Below are 12,353 nucleotides of genomic sequence, written 5' to 3' on the forward strand. Positions count from 1 at the left end.
TAAAAGCTGATGATGAGTTTGAAGAACCAATGTTTTTTGAGTCCAACCTTTTCTATAACTGACCACAGAAGAAAAAGAAAAGGAGAAAGAAGACTAATCTTGTGCTCTCAAGAAAGTGAATACCTTGGAAATTAGAAGTGATTTTCGAAACAGAACAATTACTAAAATCTGTCTTTTACGAGAAGCAGAAAGCTTTAATGATCGACTTCCACTTTCTTTTGAATTTTTATCCTATGTATTATTATATTTTATTTTCTTTGTAGTGTTAATTATTATTTTTAGTTATAATAATTAGGGGCCGGAATTGTAAGCGTTAACTCACTTGTATACTTGGACTGCCAGTCTGTTTCGGCCTGCAGTTTATTTTGCATTCCTTTGAGTTTTTCTGTGATTGCAGCCTGTTGAGACCAAGGTTTCTCTGTGTTTTTGAGATAAAACAGTCAGTTTTGAATTGTTCTGAGAAGATGGAAGGTCTTGGAATAATCCTGAAACATTATTGACCATTTCAAGTAACATTTTAAGTATCGTCTCAAGCATAGAATTAAGTATCTTTTAATCATATCCAAAGTTGATAAGTAATAACCCATATAAAATCTAATAAACCTTGGAAAACTCTATTCGACTTTGTCATGGATCTTTCTCAATGAAAAAATTATAAACAGGGACATCCCAAGATCGCCAGGCAGCTATACAGGAAGATGGTTGTGACACTATCCAAGTATCAATCAAAAAATTCTGAAATCTGTCATTGTTTTTATCTTTCCCACTTCCTCTGGTAGCTTATTCCATGTAACCACCATGCACTGTGTGAAAAAATTGTTCCTCAAATCTGCTTTAAATTTCTCCTTTCTCACAAGTAATACCCTCTAGTTTTAAACTCCTCCACCCTAGGAATAGGACTCTCATCTCCCCTATCTATAGCCCGTTGCCTCGTCTATTCCAAAGAGAATAAACCCAGCCTACATCATCTCTCCTTTTAAGTAAAACCCTCCATTCCAGGCAACATACTGCTGCATTCCCTCTGATGATACTACATCCTTTCCTTTATTGTGTTGTCCAGAACTGTAGCCAGTATTTGAAGTGTAGCCTGACCAATGTCTTGGACAGCTGCAAAATAATAATAATTCTTACACTCAATGTCTCAAGTTATGACACAAGATGCAGACAGCCTTCTTCATTACCATATCCACCCATGTCACCATATTTAGGAAGCCATGAACTTGCACCTCAAAGTCCCTCTGCACATCAACACTCCTGAGGTTTCACCATGTAGTGTACATGTCTTGTTAGTATTTGACATCACAAAATGCTTAACATTACACTAGTCTGGATTAAATTCCATCTGCCACTGCTTTACCCAACTTTTCAACATTCACACTTTTTTTAGTCCTTCATATCTGAAGCAGATTTTCAGTATCGTATTCAACAAATCCATGTAAAATCATCCAAACACCCAGTCTGGTCTGGAAACCTTTCACAGCTCTTGTTTTTCTTTTGCCCGTTCTCACTTCATGAGGAAGTGACAGAAATTAAGGAGGAAATTAAATAAACAACTATCAGAATATATGGTGGGACAGGATCATAGGATTACAAAACTTGTAGATGCAAGGTTAAAACGTGGAAGCAGCCATTACCCCATTCACACTGGCACTTTAACCCAGTAATTAACATGCCAGTGGGAACTCTTGCGAACTGGCACGCAGGCGTCGGACCGCCCTGGGGATGAACTGCCTAGGGAGGATGCTTCATCACCGATTCAATACAAAAGGGACAAGGATATCACCGCCGGAGGATAAATGCCCCTTGGCTCTCGAAAGGCACAGAGAACCAGTTCACATCAGTCCAGCGTGAACAGCAAAAATTGCTATTTTGAACTGGTTCGTTGAAACGTCAATTTACCAGTTAGCCAATGTGAAAACAGCTTGAGCCAGCAATCCTTTTGCAGGAGTCACACTTGTTTGGTTGACGAACAAACTGAGATGTGCCAAACTGCGTTTTTGAATGCGCACAAGTTCCGTTTTGAAGCTATGGAGGTACTTATTAACTGAATGACAGATACATGACAGAAACAGACTATTTGGTGCAAATAGTCCACATTAGTGCTGATGTTCCATGTGAGCCTCCCTTACCTCACATGTCAAAAGCTTAAACTTTTACTCCTTTCACCTCTGAGTACCTTATCTTGTGTACTTAATTGGTCTCGTTGCTGTTCCCTCAACAACTTTGACAGGGTTGTTTCATATTCTCATCACGCCCTGCATAGCATTTCAGCGGAATTCACTGGCTCCATTAGCAACATACATCGTTGGTTCCTGGATCATTCAATGTTTTCCAGAAAGAACATTTAGATTCATTTGAAAGATCTTCATTGATCAATTAGTTGGTCTCCTTGATACCCTCATCAAGGATGAGGGTATTAAAACTGTGATTGTGTACAGGACTATTCATCCCCTCATTCTAGTTGATCTCTGTAGCTAACTTGTTCTCTGGAAGCTCTTTAAGTCTTGTACTCTTAATTCTAACCACAGGCAAGTAAAACATTTATTTTTTTTATCCGCACCCCCCCTCCCCCCAACCTTAAGCCATTTAATGTCAGGCCTCTGCCTGGAGGCCGGCTACAAGAAGGGAGTGAAAAATTTAAACTTACCTTTCAGACTGCGGCCCTAAAAGGCTGCTACAGTGTCCCATTCATATCCAGAGGCGCCTCTAGAGCCCTCCGGAGCCGATAGAGGCGGGGAAACTGATGCCGTAGCGCCACCTATCATAAATATGCAACAGAGCAATGGCTGTCTTCCCTACCCATAATCCCTCACAAAGCTGGAACCACTCTGTCGTTCCCAGAACAGTTCCAGCTGTATGGGGGATTGCGGGTAGGGAAGACAGCCAACGCTCTGCCACATTTTGAGCTGCATAGAACGGCCCTGAAGGCGGAAGTGGCCCAGTGTGGCTGTCTCAGCCTAAACCGGATACCCCCGACGGCTCCCACCAGCCCCTGCTGCCCCGACGGCCCCCACTGATGGCTTCCGCTGCCCCAACAGTCCCTGCTGCCCTGACAGCCCCGCTGATGGTTCCCGCCGCCCCTGCTTTGGAGGGAGAGGGGTGAGTGAGGAGATGGGTCACGAGCTGATGTCATCATCAGCCCGCTTCTAGCCAGCTGCTTGCAGCAGCTGTACATTCAGGTTAGGCAGTGGTGCGCAGCACTCCGCCAATTATCCTTCCCCGAGACGGGTTGGAATCAGAACCTCGAAGCCAGCCACAGCACATGCAGGAAGGTATGTCTTTAGCCATAAGAGTGAAGAACTTCCGCCTTCACAGACAGGTGTTTTCCCTGCTTGAAAGTGCCTTTTGCTGAAACAGGGCTCCACCAGCCTACCATTCTTCATGTGTGAAAGTTCTCATTTGTTCCATCCCTGAGGAACTTTGTAAAGAACCATTATAATCAGATTGTGTTAAGTTGTGGGATTTGCTCAATTGTCATGCTGTGCCAAATCAGTTGTTTCAGCAGACAAGTTGTTTAACTGTGAGAAGTTTTAGAACATAAAATACTGCAGCACGGTACAGGCCTTTTGGCCCTATATTTTTAAAAAAATACTAACCCCTCCCTACCCTGTAACCTTCTTCCATCCATGTGCATGCCTAAGAGTCTCTTAAATCCCCCTAATGTTTCAGCCTCCACCACCATCCCTGGTAAGGTATTCCACTCACAACTCTGCGTAAAAATGTACCCCTGATGTTTCCCCTAAACTTCCCTCCCTTCACTATAAAAATGTCCTCTGGTGTTTGCTATTCCTGCTCTGGGTTAAAGGTGCTGGCTGTCCACCTCATCTATGGCTCTCATAATCTTGTAGACTTCTATCAAGTCTCCTCTCATCCTTTCACGCTCTAAAGAGAAAAGTCCTAGCTCTGCTAACCTTGTCTCATATTTTCCAATCCTGGTAAATCTCCTCTGCATTCTCTCCATAACTTCCACATCCTTCCTATAATGAGATGAACAGAACTGAGCCAATACTCCAATTGTGGTCTCACCAGAGATTTGTACAGTTGCACATGAACTCTCGATCCTTGAACTCAATCCCCCTATCAATGAAGCTCAACATCCTTTAGGCCTTCTTAACTATCCTATCAACCTGTGTGGCGTCCTTGAGGGATGCATGGATTTAGACCTCAAGGTCCCTCTGTTCATCCACACTTCCAAGTAACCGACCATTAACCCAGTACTCAGCCTTCTGGTCTGTCCTTCCAAAATGCATCACCTCACACTTAACTGGATTGACTGCCATCTGTCAGTCCAATTAGGGCATTTTCCTATCTTTCCATTATGTTGTAGTTCCCCAGTATTCTCCCTTAAATCTCTGGCCAATCTCTCCTCCATACTTCCCATGGCCTTTAAAATGTCTTGGAATGAGGGTTCCGTGCCCCCTCCCCCACTTTCCGAAGTCATCTTGCTTCCTTCGTGCATCCCGGCTCTTCCCTCCTGACACCGCCTCCAACCTCCTCATCACTTCCCACCTTGCTGGAATCCCTGACACGGGGCCGAGGTCTCCTGTGATCTCCTGGAAGTCGCTCCAACTGCCCATCGCATTCCACTCCCGGGGTCTCTTCTCTCACTGTCCTCAGGGTAGTCCTCAAAGGTCCTTGGAGCTCTTCGTGGGCCCCGCCCCCCATGATCGGAGACAATGTCACTTCTCCTCCCTCATCGGTCTCACCTGCTGCTGCCCTCCCCCGCCAGCCACATTCTGCGAGTCCATTGTTGGGACCTCTCAGGCTTTTGACCTGGACTCGGCATCACCATCCTCGGCTCCGTGAGATGGGCTGGATCGAGTGGAGACCATTTCTCCTACCTTGCTGGCTGCCTTTGACTGGCATTTTTCCTTCCCATTGTTTTCAGATAGGAACATTTATTTATCTATTCTTTCTATTTTTAGTGTTTATTCTTTCTTTTTAAAATGTTTTTGACCTTCCTGATCCAGGAGCTCTAGAGGTCAACATCTTGTTTCTCCCTCCTCATCCACTGATCACTTGACATCAATCACTCCCTTCGTACCTACCCCTGTGACCACATGAAGTGCTACACTTGCACTTACAACCTCCTCTCACTGTTGCTTGGGGCGCAAAACAATCCTTCCAAGTGAAACAATATTTCACCTGCATATCTGTAAGGGTCATTTGCTGCATCCAGTTGAATGCAGACTGGGAGATCACTTCATTGAGCACCTTCACTCTATCCGCTGCAACAGCAAGGACCTCCCTGTGGCCAACCACTTCATTGCCACACTGACACGTCTGTCCATGGTCTCATGTAATTCCAAGCTGAGGCCACCTGAAAATTGGAGGAGCACCTTATATTCCATATAGTCAGTCTCCAACCAGATGGCATCAGTATCGACTTCTACTTCTGTTAACCCCCTGTCCAGGTCTCTCTCTTTGCTATCCCTTTATCTCTCCTTCCTCCAACTCCCCACCCCCTTACCCTTTCCCTTCCTTCTCCTAACACAGACTATCCTTTTTAACCCTCTGTCTTCTGCTCTATCACTTCTTACTCTTCTACCTTCCCACCCTCCTGTTACCACTTAACTGTTAACTTGTGCACTTTCCTCTTCCCCTCCCCCCACCTTTTTAATCAGGTCTAATTTTCAGTATTCCTGAAGAAGGGCTCAGGCCTGAAACATCACTGCCTCTTACTTCCTGTGGATGCTGAGTGAAATTTTTCCAGCATTTTTGTGTACTGTGTGGCGGTTTCACCACAAGGCGGGCGAACCGGCCCCGCTTGTAAGCCACGCGGCGGGGCAGCCGGCCAAAATGGCGCCGTCGGGGGTTTCCCTTCCTTCCAGCACGGAGCTCAGAAACCTGCGCTGGGGGACCACGTGACACCCTGGTGATGTCAGCACCCTCCAGCGCGGTTCTCAGCCAGGTCCAGGCTGGGAGTATAAGTACAGCCTAGCTGCCTGCAATAAACTAGTCTGCTCAACCCGTCTGGTTGTGTGTGTTATTGCAGGAGGAGTGTAGCCGCCGCTACAACTGCACCATTTTTCACTGTCCTTTAAAGGAAAAGAATAAAGAAATAAATAAAATTATAAGTACAAATATACAAAACAAATGTTCCCACAGTACTTCAGAATGGTGATTGTGAGCAAGAATGATCTAGAGTTTTTCCTTTCTTCAGTGCCAGGAAATGCATGTTGTTTAGTCTGAGAAGCCAAGTTACAGCTTGTCTATCAGTCAGACCAGCAGGGGGAAGCCCAAACCTATTTTCTTTAGTATATGAGCTGCCAAAGCCCTAAATCTTCTGATGTGCTGGGCTGTCTCAAGCTATGAAAGCACTGAATAACTCCCACTAACCAATAATCTTTCTACTGCTGAAAATGCTCTAAAAACTTAACTCTTTACCTCGACCAGAGCATATATAAATAACTCCACAGGGACCAGTGTGTTTACAGCAGCTGAAAATAGCCATTGTTATTTTTTAGTATTTACTTTCGGGCGAGGAATGGCACAGGGTGATTTTCATTGTTTATTTCTGACCCTCGTGGGTATTTGAAGTCAATTTATGTGGCCATTATTGGTAAAAGTCATAATTGTACACCATACCACGTGGGTATAATTGGTTCCTTTCTTTCAACCATGTCTATTTCGACAGTGAGGTAGCAGTTTTTATGATCCTTGTCTTGCTCTTGCACATTTCGAAATGAAGGGGTTTGAATAAGTGTCCTCCAATTTATGAAAACTGTTCTGAGGTACCCTAGTTGGCATTTGTCACTTCTCTAACATCGGTTAGAAATAAATAGCGTTCAAAAGTTGCTGTTATGAGAGATTAGTAAACACAGGAGGATTAGTCTCGTAATTTTTCATTGTCCTCTAAAGGATAGTGACAAGGGCAGAAAAAAGATAGCGTATTATTTCTCAGATTCCAGTGATTTGTTTAACAAATGAGGATCTAATGTTACTGATTGAAAACAAATCGGAAAGGACCAAAAGAAATGTCAGTTTAACAAAGCAAATTATTAAATTTCCAATTTTCATTTCACAGTGGGAATAAAAAATTTCTAGCAAGAAACATGCCACTTTTCTTCAAGAAGTTATGCTCCATACAAACCTCCCACCACATTCTTTATCAAGCCTGATCAGATAACTTTCATTCACTTTTCTCATATTTTATTTATCTTTTTAATCCATTTATCAAACTTGATTCAACCACTCCACATAGTTGTGACTCTGGCATTCCAACAATGCTGAGGAACAAACATTTTTGAATTCCTTATTGCATTTATCAAATGATCTTCAGTTCTGGTCTCCCAACAGGTAGATATATCTACTCTATTATCAAACCGAGATAGGTAAACTGGTTGACCGTTTTGAGTTTTGTGTGCCCGATGGAGATGTGGGGGGGCTGGTAATCATGGTGGGGAGCTGGCTGATGGAGGACCTCAGTTTTCTTCAGGCTGACTTCCAGGCCAAACATTTTGGCAGTTTCCGCAAAGCAGGACGTCAAGCGCTGAAGAGCTGGCGACCCGCCTCACGGACCCGTCCCCTGAAACCCGCCTCACGGACCCGTCCCCTGAAACCCTCTGGGATCAGTTGAAGACTACCATACTGCAATCCACTGAAGAGGTACTGGGCTTCTCCTCCAGGAAAAACAAGGACTGGTTTGACGAAAACAGCCAGGAAATCCAGGAGCTGCTGGCAAAGAAGCGAGCTGCCCACCAGGCTCACCTTACAAAGTCGTCCTGTCCAGAGAAGAAACAAGCCTTCCGTCGCGCATGTAGCCATCTTCAGCGCAAACTCCGGGAGATCCAAAATGAGTGGTGGACTAGCCTCGCCAAACGAACACAGCTCAGCGCGGACATTGGCGACTTCAGGGGTTTCTACGAGGCTCTAAAGGCTGTGTACGGCCCCTCACCCCAAGTCCAAAGCCCGCTGCGCAGCTCAGACGGCAAAGTCCTCCTCAGCGACAAGATCTCCATCCTCAACCGATGGTCAGAACACTTCCAATCTCTTTTCAGTGCCAACCGCTCAGTCCAAGATTCCGCCCTGCTCCAGCTCCCTCAACAGCCCCTAAGGCTAGAGCTGGATGAGGTTCCCACCCTGGATGAGACATATAAGGCAATCGAACAACTGAAAAGTGGCAAAGCAGCAGGTATGGATGGAATCCCCCCAGAAGTCTGGAAGGCTGGCGGCAAAACTCTGCATGCCAAACTGCATGAGTTTTTCAGGCTTTGTTGGGACCAAGGTAAACTGCCTCAGGATCTTCGTGATGCCACCATCATCACCCTGTACAAAAGCAAAGGCGAGAAATCAGACTGCTCAAACTACAGGGGAATCACGTTGCTCTCCATTGCAGGCAAAATCTTCGCTAGGATTCTACTAAATAGAATAATACCTAGTGTCGCCGAGAATATTCTCCCAGAATCACAGTGCGGCTTTCGCGCAAACAGAGGAACCACTGACATGATCTTTGCCCTCAGACAGCTCCAAGAAAAGTGTAGAGAACAAAACAAAGGACTCTACATCACCTTTGTTGACCTCACCAAAGCCTTCGACACCGTGAGCAGGAAAGGGCTTTGGCAAATACTAGAGCGCATCGGATGTCCCCCAAAGTTCCTCAACATGATTATCCAACTGCACGAAAACCAACAAGGTCGGGTCAGATACAGCAATAAGCTCTCTGAACCCTTCTCCATTAACAATGGCGTGAAGCAAGGCTGTGTTCTCGCACCAACCCTCTTTTCAATCTTCTTCAGCATGATGCTGAACCAAGCCATGAAAGACCCCAACAATGAAGACGCTGTTTACATCCGGTACCGCACGGATGGCAGTCTCTTCAATCTGAGGCGCCTGCAAGCTCACACCAAGACACAAGAGAAACTTGTCCGTGAACTACTCTTTGCAGATGATGCCGCTTTAGTTGCCCATTCAGAGCCAGCTCTTCAGCGCTTGATGTCCTGCTTTGCGGAAACTGCCAAAATGTTTGGCCTGGAAGTCAGCCTGAAGAAAACTGAGGTCCTCCATCAGCCAGCTCCCCACCATGACTACCAGCCCCCCCACATCTCCATCGGGCACACAAAACTCAAAACGGTCAACCAGTTTACCTATCTCGGCTGCACCATTTCATCAGATGCAAGGATCGACAATGAGATAGACAACAGACTCGCCAAGGCAAATAGCGCCTTTGGAAGACTACACAAAAGAGTCTGGAAAAACAACCAACTGAAAAACCTCACAAAGATAAGCGTATACAGAGCCATTGTCATACCCATACTCCTGTTCGGCTCCGAATCATGGGTCCTCTACCGGCACCACCTACGGCTCCTAGAACGCTTCCACCAGCGTTGTCTCCGCTCCATCCTCAACATCCATTGGAGCGCTTACACCCCTAACGTCGAAGTACTCGAGATGGCAGAGGTCGACAGCATCGAGTCCACGCTGCTGAAGATCCAGCTGCGCTGGATGGGTCACGTCTCCAGAATGGAGGACCATCGCCTTCCCAAGATCGTGTTATATGGCGAGCTCTCCACTGGCCACCGTGACAGAGGTGCACCAAAGAAAAGGTACAAGGACTGCCTAAAGAAATCTCTTGGTGCCTGCCACATTGACCACCGCCAGTGGGCTGATAACGCCTCAAACCGTGCATCTTGGCGCCTCACAGTTTGGCGGGCAGCAACCTCCTTTGAAGAAGACCGCAGAGCCCACCTCACTGACAAAAGGCAAAGGAGGAAAAACCCAACACCCAACCCCAACCAACCAATTTTCCCCTGCAACCGCTGCAATCGTGTCTGCCTGCCCCGCATCGGACTTGTCAGCCACAAACGAGCCTGCAGCTGACGTGGACTTTTTACCCCCTCCATAAATCTTCGTCCGCGAAGCCAAGCCAAAGATTATCAAACAACTTCATTGTCTATTAAACCATTATTCAGCCTTCTTACTGTTATGGAACACAAAGCTTTCATCTTGTCTGATATTCTACCTCAGTTCTGTGTCATCTGTGCAAGATTTTCCATCACCTCTATGCTCTTTATTACACAACCAGAACTCTTCCCAGTCCTCTGTAAATTGAATAAAATTGTCAAAAAGCATAGCATTCTAAAATATTTCACAGCCTTGCAATAAAATAATTCAAAAACAATTAAATACTTTTCAATCACAATTAAAGACAGCATTTCTGCAAACTTGAGTGAAAATGCCATGGCTGTCACCGACTTCATCAAGACCTGTGTGGATGAGTGTGTTGTGACAGAGTATATAGATATGTTTTTGGGAAAGGTTTGTTAGACTAGGTCACAGACAAACACTTTAAAACAGATCTTATTTGAAACACTGGAGCTCTGCTAATGCTCGACATATTGGCTCCACAGCCTTTGCAAGAGCTTTGGAGAATGCCCAAGAGACTTCACTAATACTCTGTTGGAGCTGCCTTCTGTCTGGAAGGGAACTTGATGTTCTAAGAGGGTCATGTGGTTTTGCAAGCAGAGAGAGTCAAACAGACTTTCTCTCAGAGAGAGATACAGAGATTGGTTCTACAGTGTTACAGCCCATAACAGCAGCGAGAGAGAGAAAGAGAGAGACACAGAGATCAGTTCTACGGTGTTACAGCCAATAACAGCAGCTGGGCCTGGAACAGGACAAGCTGGCAAGCCCATTTGGAAGACGGCCTGGTCAAAGCCCTTGTGGTTCATGCAAGAGGAGAGGGCTGGCCGTCCAATGTTTCACTTGGAATAAGGGAAACAAAAAGAAACTCTGTGGTGACCTGAAAGAAAGAGGTTATCATCTGGAGAACCCTGAACGGGCAAGTTTCATCAGCAAGACACAGAAGTGGCTGATTAAAAAGGAACAACAAATCTCTCTCTGAAAACCAACAAGAACCTTCCTGAGTGGTAACCATTTACCTTTCAAGCACCAAAGCCTGGTGAACTTTATACATGTTCAATTCTGTGCACAGTTTAAGAATTGCCTGCAACCCGTGAACTTGGAGGAATGAGAAGTGAGAATGGACTGTGAACCAAATAACTTTTCTGAACTTACACACACATTACATACACATGCACTTAGAATTAGAAGGGGATTAAGTTAGGTTAGTTAAGTCAAAGTGTGATTCTGTTTTCATGCTTAAAGATAATTAAAAGCAACTTTTGTTTAAGTGACCATTTGTCTTGGTGAATACTTATTGCTGCTGGGTTTATGGGCCCTCTGGGTTCGTAACAGTGCGCTCATGTGAATATACCAAGAGTACCACAACCAGAAGCCGTAGATGAATCAAACAATTCACAACCTGCTGACGGTGAGGTCGATGGGTTTTAAGAAATGTGATGCAGATCTCTACTGGAAGTCCAAGTTTGACCAACAGAAAGCTATCTCAGCAGCAAAAGAGGCAACTCCAATGGAAGCAAGAGACGAGTCAGATATTAGACAGTTATGGCAGTGATTGCAGGCCATTATATCCAACAAGGCAAAGCCAAACACCATAAATAGCTGTGATGGTTGACTCTCCAATGAGCTGGACACCTTATATGCTCATTTTGAAAAGGAGAATTGAATGGTACGAATAAGTATCCCTGCAGAAGCTGACAACCCTGTGATATCTGCCTCTAAGGCCAATGTCAGAACATCCTTCAAGAGGCTAAATCCTTGCAAGGTGTCAGACCCCAATGGCATCCGTAGCAGGGTACTGAAAATCTGTGCCAACCAACCAGCTGGAGTATTCACAGACATTTTCAGTCTTTCATTGCTGCAGTTGGTTCCCACCAGCTTCAAAAGGCTATCAATCATCAACCAAGAAGTGTAAAGTGAGCTGCCTCAATGACTATCGTCCAGTAGCATACATCTCTACTGCAATGAAATGCTTTGAGAGGTTGGTTATGGCCAGAATTAACTCGTACCTATGTAAAAATCTGAACCCACTGCAATTCGCCTACTGCTACAGATACATCAGACGTTTTCATCAACTACAGCTCAGCTTTCAACACCATCATACCCTTCGTACTGGTCAACAAGTTTCAAAACCTAGGCTTCTGCACCCCCCTCTGAAATTGGATCTTTAACTTCCTCATTGGAAGGCCATTCAGTACAAATCAGAAACAATATCTCCTCCTCACTGATCATCAAGACAGGTGCACTTCACTCGCTCGACAGCCATGACTCTGTGTGGTTAGGCACAATTCAAATGCCATCTACAAATTTGCCGATGACACCACGGTTGTCGACAGAAATACAGAAGACAATGAGGAAACGTTCAGGATGCGATAGATCAGCTGGTTGAGTGGAGTCACAACAACAACCTTGCACTCAGCGTCAGCAAAACTAAGGAACTGATTGTGGACTTCAGAAGGGGAAAATCAGGAGAACATAAAATAAGTCCTCAT

The 12,353-nt window shown here is 45.2% G+C and overlaps 1 protein-coding gene across 5 annotated transcripts in view; it reads right to left on the reverse strand.

The window, feature by feature from the left end:
- dhrs7b (dehydrogenase/reductase (SDR family) member 7B) overlaps positions 1 to 12,353 on the reverse strand; it is a 69,780-nt gene that overhangs the window by 25,375 nt on the left and 32,052 nt on the right. For 2 of the 5 annotated variants that reach the window (XM_069906011.1, XM_069906012.1), the window contains exon 2: positions 323 to 418. The exons of the other annotated variants lie outside the window; for them this stretch is intronic. The gene's annotated coding sequence lies outside the window, so the exon portion shown is untranslated. The remainder of the gene's footprint in view (positions 1 to 322; positions 419 to 12,353) is intronic. 5 annotated transcript variants of the gene reach the window in all.

The sequence above is a fragment of the Narcine bancroftii genome, chromosome 12 (assembly GCF_036971445.1).
Source record: "Narcine bancroftii isolate sNarBan1 chromosome 12, sNarBan1.hap1, whole genome shotgun sequence".
Taxonomy (NCBI): domain Eukaryota; kingdom Metazoa; phylum Chordata; class Chondrichthyes; order Torpediniformes; family Narcinidae; genus Narcine; species Narcine bancroftii.